The sequence below is a fragment of the Myxine glutinosa genome, chromosome 7 (assembly GCF_964187855.1).
Source record: "Myxine glutinosa chromosome 7, kmMyxGlut1.1, whole genome shotgun sequence".
Lineage (NCBI taxonomy): Eukaryota > Metazoa > Chordata > Myxini > Myxiniformes > Myxinidae > Myxine > Myxine glutinosa.
This window is the reverse complement of record NC_136267.1, coordinates 18,407,670-18,414,506: the sequence shown is the minus strand read 5'-3', so window position 1 is coordinate 18,414,506 and position 6,837 is coordinate 18,407,670.

Below are 6,837 nucleotides of genomic sequence, written 5' to 3'. Positions count from 1 at the left end.
AACATTGAGCATTGCGTTCAAGGGTTCTCCCTGATCTTGAACAGTCTCAAATTGTCCCCTTCTCCCAACCTTGTTTTGCTATACACTGCACATGCGACCTCTTCAAGCTCAGTTATCAGGTCTTGTGGCATGTTCCATGAATTCCCCAGTCTTCCAAGAGCTGGTGCAATCCTTGGCATCGTCTCCAGAGTTTTGATGGGCTTGACTTTCCCTTTCCCCTCAAATGCGCTAGTTGTGTCACAATCACCGTATGCATGGAGAGTTTGAAGCACTGCCCGGTTTTCCTGTGTGTCGGCCTGTGCAAATTCCGTCGTGTTGAATCGGTTCTGATTGTTTCCTGTACCAGTATCAAACAAAATTGTAATACCTTCAGGTTTGTTCATGTGGCGCAGGATGATGAAAAATATATCATATTCTGGACTTCTCACTTGTATGTTCTTGTAACCATGCTTCTCTGCAAACAGGCAATACCATATAATCCTTGTGTTAGTCTCTTCTTGTGTCGATGTTGGAACTTCAACCTGTTTTTCCTAATTGTTGTTTTCCCATCCTCAGATGTGAACCTGGATCCGTAACCTTCACAGATAAGCATGTCCTTTGGGCCTTGTAGTCGTTCTGTAGAACCATTGCCCCAAGAATCACATGTGACTTGCACAAGTTGTTCTTTGTTGTCGTCATTTGTCAATAACTATTTCCGATCTGCTGGTTTTTGGTGTTTTCGCCCTGTACAAGTAACTTGTCTACCCACCCTCTGTGCATCCTTTCCATTGCTTTCACCGATTCCTCCTTGTACATATTTGTGTTGAAAATGATGTCAGCACAGAGTGGCATCATGTCGAAGCGTTTTTTGATTCAAATCAACACATGACACTTTGGGCCTGGCTTGGGCGTGGCTTCCAATCAACACGTGACACTCTGGGCCTGGCTTGGGCGTGGCTTCCAATCAACACGTGACACTGGGTCTGGCTTGGGCGTGGCTTCCAATCAACACGTGACACTCTGGGCCTGGCTTGGGCGTGGCTTCAAATCCACACGTGACACTGGGCCTGGCTTGGGCGTGGCTTCAAACCAACACGTGACAGTCTGGGCGTGGCTTCAAATCAACACGTGACAGTCTGGGCCTGGCTTGGGCGTGGCTTCAAATCAACATGGATGACATTCCCCCGGTAAATGTCGGGACGGGGTCGTGTTTCAGCAATTTCCGAGCTTTGTTTCCCAGGTAGTTCGTTCCCAAATACGAACGTTCACGGCTCGAAATGATCTTCGTAAACAACACGATATTTTGAATGAACACACGTTTTGATGTTTAATTTGGTTGTTCCGAGATATTTAAACCACAAAACACGTTGATCGTTGACGACCTTTTCGTGCGTCAGGGATGGATAAAAAGACGAGTTCTGTCGGGAAACTTCTCGACGATTGGAACAGTTTAAATCTTGGCACATCGACATTTTGAACGCCAGAATTGTAAGGTTCTGATGTAGAATAGATCACGGGGCGATGTCAAAGAGAACAATCATTTATTGCAGCACCCGGAATCAGGTTCATATCGAACGACCCCGTACACACACCGCCTGCCCCCCGACCCGGAACTCCACCTTCATACTCCAAAACGCGAGCAAGCACTTCCGGTTCCACACAACTGATGTAACCATCACATTGAAGGAGCCGGGGCTCCCACGTCGATCGGAAGAATGGACGCGACAAAAAGCTAGAATTCATCCGAGTTGCTTTAATGAAATCAAACACTCAGGCACTCTGAAAACCCGTTTATCTGTCAGCAATATATATCTATTCCGCCAGGGGGTTTGCCCAGGCCCGGCGCCAGGGGGCGTGGCACAGCGTCCTGGCTGCGGCCTGGCAAGTTGAGGGCGAGCCTGCCCGGGCGTCCCGACTGAGGCCTGGCAAGTTGAGCGCGGGCCTGCCCGGGCGTCCTGGACGAGCCCGGCATGGTGATCGCTCCGCGTCCTTGATAGGTGCAAGGCGATTGTGAAAACTCAGCGGCAGCCGCTACACACGTCCCCCCAGAATCGACTTGCACCGGCAGGGTCAATTTGAGGGGGGTCCTGATGACCCGGCCGAAGCGACCCCTGGCGGGTCGTGGGAGGGGGTCCGGTGAGGTGGTGGGCGGTCGAGTGGGGGGCACCGTGGACGGGGGGCGGCCTCGCCGCGGCGGAAGGGCCACCCGTGGTGGGTGGTCGACGTCCACGTGCGCCGGCTTGAGGCGGTCCACAGCAATCAGGTCCGACCTGCCGCCGATGTCGATGACGAACGACTTGTCGTCCCGTCGCAGCACCCGGAAGGGCCCGTCGTACGGCGGCTGGAGTCGCCACCGATGTGCGTCGTGACGCACAAAAACATACTCCGCTGTGCGGAGTGCTGGGGGGACGTAGGACTGGGGGTCACCGTGGTGGGATGTCGGCACGGGGGCAAACCGTCGGGCGGCCTCCTGGAGGTCCGAGCGCTGGTGAGCTGCGGACCAGGGACTGGTAGCGTCGGGCACAAATTCGCCCGGGACGCGTAGCACCTGGCCATAGACAAGCTCGGCGTTGGATGCCTGGAGGTCCTCCTTGGGGGCCGTGCGAAGGCCCAAAAGGACCCACGGCAGCCGGTCGGCCCACCCGACGTCTTGAAGGCCGGCCATGAGCGCGGCCTTCATGGAGCGGTGGAATCGCTCGCACAACCCGTTTGCTTGGGGGTGGTAGGCCGTAGTACGGTGGAGCTTGACCCCCAGGTTGCGGGCGACCGCGCCCCACAGCTCGGAGGTGAACTGTGGACCGCGGTCTGACGAGATGTCCGCCGGTGCGCCGAAGCGGGCGACCCAGGTGGCGATGAAAGCCTGCGCCACGTCGGCGGTGGTGGTGGAGACGAGGGGAACGGCCTCCGGCCACCTGGTGGTCCTGTCCACCATGGTGAGCAGGTGTGTGAACCCCCGTGACGGGGGGAGGGGGCCCACCAGATCCACGTTGACGTGGTCGAAACGTCGTTCGGGCACGGTGAAAGGTGCCAGCGGGGCCTGGGTGTGTCGGTGGACCTTGGCCCATTGGCAGGCCGTGCAGGTGCTGGTCCAATCGCGGACGTCCCGACGAAGGCCGTGCCAGACGAAATGCGCCGACACCAGCTTCTGGGAAGCTTTCCGGCCCGGGTGGGAAAGGCCGTGGAGGGAGGCGAAGATGCGGCGTTGCCAGGCGACGGGCACGATGGGGCGAGGCTGGCCTTGGGAGACGTCGCAGAGCAGGACAGTGTCCGCGCAGGGGATGTCGGCCAGGCGGAGGCCCGTGTCCGCCGCCCGGAGGGCTTGCACCGTGGTGTCGGTGGTTTGGTCCGCCGCCATAAGCGCAAAATCCACGCCCAGGTGGACCGCGTTCGCGCTGGCCCGGGAAAGACAGTCGGCCACGGCGTTGTTTTTGCCGGCGACGTGCCGGATGTCCGTGGTAAACTCCGACACGGCGGAGAGGTGGCGCTGTTGGCGGGCCGACCATGGCTCCGTGACCTTGGCCATGGCATAAACCAACGGCTTGTGGTCGACGAACGCCGTGAAAGGTCGGCCCTCCAGGAGGTGGCGGAAATGGCGGACGGCCAAGTGTAGACCGAGGAGCTCCCGGTCAAACGTGCTGTATTTGAGCTCGTTCGGCCGGAGCTGCCGGCTGAAAAAAGCGAGTGGCTGCCAAACCCCGTTCACCCATTGCTCATGTACGGCGCCCACCGCGTAGTCGGAGGCATCCGTGGTGAGGGCGATGGGAGCGTTGAGCACCGGGTGAGCGAGCAGTGTTGCGTCGGCGAGGGCCCGCTTTGAGCCTTGGAAGGCCGCATCCATTGCTGCGGACCAGGCGATGTCGTGCTTGGCCGGCTTGCCCCGGAGGGCTTCGTAGAGGGGCCGCATGAGCTGAGCAGCGCGGGGCACGAAGCGGTGATAAAAATTCACCATTCCCAGGAATTCCTGCAGGACCTTTATGGTGTGGGGACGCGGGAACGTGGTGATGGCCTCGACCTTGGTTGGCAGCGGCACGGCCCCGTTCTTGGTGATGTGATGGCCCAAAAAATCAACGGCCGTCGTGCCGAAGTGGCATTTGGCCGGGTTGACGATGAGGCCGTGCTCGCTGAGGCGCTCGAACAGTGTTCGGAGGTGGAGGAGGTGCTCGGCCCGGGACGTGCTGGCGACGAGGATGTCGTCCAGGTAAACGAAAAGGAACGGCAGGTCACGCAGCACGCCGTCCATCAAGCGCTGGAACGCCTGAGCCGCGTTCTTGAGACCAAACGGCATCCGCAAGAATTCGAATAAGCCGAACGGCGTGATGACTGCCGTTTTAGGGACGTCGGCCGCCCTGACAGGTACCTGGTGATATCCCCGTATGAGGTCAATTTTCGAAAAAATGACCCGTCCCGCCAGACGGGCGGAGAAGTCTTGGATATGCGGGATCGGGTACCTGTCGGGGGTGGTAGCGTCATTGAGACGGCGGTAGTCGCCACACGGGCGCCATCCACCCCCCGGCTTTGGCACGATGTGCAGTGGCGAGGCCCACGCGCTATCGGAGCGCCGCACGATGCCGAGGTGCTCCAACGCGTCGAATTCGGCCTTCGCTACGGCGAGCTTGGCTGGGTCGAGGCGGCGGGCCCTGGCGTAGACCGGCGGGCCCGTGGTTGGTATGTGGTGCTCGATCCCATGCCGTACTGCCACGGCCGAAAACGTCGGCCGCGTGAGGGCCGGGAACTCCGTGAGCAGGCGAGCAAACTCGTTCGCTGCCGGGACGGTGCATGCCAGCTCGGTCGGCGCGGAGCTGCTCAATGTGCATACCAGGGAGCTGAAGGTTTCAGCGTTGATTAAACGACGCCGTTGGACGTCCACCAGCAGTCCGTGTGCGCAGAGGAAGTCGGCGCCCAGCAGAGCCACGGGCACGTTGGCGGTTACAAACGTCCAAGCAAAGCGTTGGCCGCCGAAGCAGAGGGTGACGTTGCGCGGGCCGAAGGTGCGGATAGTCGATCCGTTGGCCGCAACTAAGGAGGGGCCGCAAACCGCGGATTGCCTGTCCTGGTCAGAGGCGGGTATGACACTCAGTTGGGCGCCGGTGTCGCACAGGAAGCGCCGTCCGGACGCTTTATCCGTGATGAACAGTAAGTTGCCCATGTGGCCGGCGCTCATGGCTGGTAATGAACGCCGGCCCGGCCGTTTCCCGGCCTGCCGAAGGTGCACGGGGGTCGGCATGTCCGGGCCTTCTGTCCGAACCTGGCATGATAGTAACACCACGCTTGGTCAGGTGGAGGCCTCGGTCGTCGTGCCGGAGGTGGTCGGCTCGGTAGAGCGGCCGCCAATGGCGTCGGCAGTTCGGCCGTCGACCGTGCCGGGTGCTCGGGCGCCCTGGGTGTTGCGTCGGACGGCGGTGGGTCCCATGTCGCCGCTGCGATGCGCTGTCCTGCGGCGGAGATCTTGTCGGCTTCTCTGGCAAGGGCCCGGGGATCTGTGATCGTCGTGCTTGCCAGGGCGAGGCGTACCGGGTTAGGCAGCTGACGAAAGAACAGCTCCCGGAACAGAAATGCCGGAGAGTGCTCGCCGAGCAGTGAAAGCATGTAGTCCATGTGCTCGGAAGGGCGCGTGTCGCCGAGCTCAGGCAGTTCGAGCAGGCGCCGTGCGCGTTCCGCTGATGGGAGGGTGAAAGCATCGAGGAGAAGCTTCTTAATCGCGCCGTATTTGTCAGCGGCTGGCGGGCGTTCGAGGAGGCTCAGGGCATGGGCCGCGGTAACCGACCCGAGCGCAGCTACCACATGGTGGAAGCGGGTGTCGTCGGCCGTGATGCCTCGCAGGGCGAACAGGGACTCCGCCTGTGCGAACCAAACCGCCGCGTGAGCCTCCCAGAAGGTAGGCAGTTTAAGGGCGACTGCCGTGTCCATGTCAATAGGTCACCAATGAAGGAGCCGGGGCTCCCACGTCGATCGGAAGAATGGACGCGACAAAAAGCTAGAATTCATCCGAGTTGCTTTAATGAAATCAAACACTCAGGCACTCTGAAAACCCGTTTATCTGTCAGCAATATATATCTATTCCGCCAGGGGGTTTGCCCAGGCCCGGCGCCAGGGGGCGTGGCACAGCGTCCTGGCTGCGGCCTGGCAAGTTGAGGGCGAGCCTGCCCGGGCATGCCCGGGCATGCCCAGGCGTCCCGACTGAGGCCTGGCAAGTTGAGCGCGGGCCTGCCCGGGCGTCCTGGACGAGCCCGGCATGGTGATCGCTCCGCGTCCTTGATAGGTGCAAGGCGATTGTGAAAACTCAGCGGCAGCCGCTACAACATCTCCCTTTCCCACAACAAGAAAAGTAATAAAGTAAAAACAGCAAACCCGTGCAACACCATTACATCATACATGTCTGCACTGTCATTAGATCATTACAACACCACACCAGTAACCCAGAGCAGTTAACAGGAGATAACCAAAGTGTATAAATGCAAACATCAGAGAAGCAAAGTGTTTTATAGATCAAGATGGCATGGCGCTTTCACAGGTCGGCCAGACCTCGTATGGACAGGTGTCAGGTTCTGTGACGGCGGTAACATGTGACTAAAACTGGCAGAACGCTGGGGAGATTGATGAACCATCTCTGCTGTGGTCGCACAAGTGACGTCACAGTCATGATTCACAGGTTCATTACCAGACCTTGCAGATGGTTCGCTGTTCCCACTCACTGTGGCTTCAGAATTCTTGTTTTGGCCCGAAGATCGATGGGGGCACCGCATCACACGCCGGGAGCTCCTGAATGTGAATTCGGTCGCGTCGGAGTGTTTGACCATTTGGTGATGCGAGCAAATATGACCGTGGCTCTTCACACATGCCGAGAACCGTGGCCGGCTC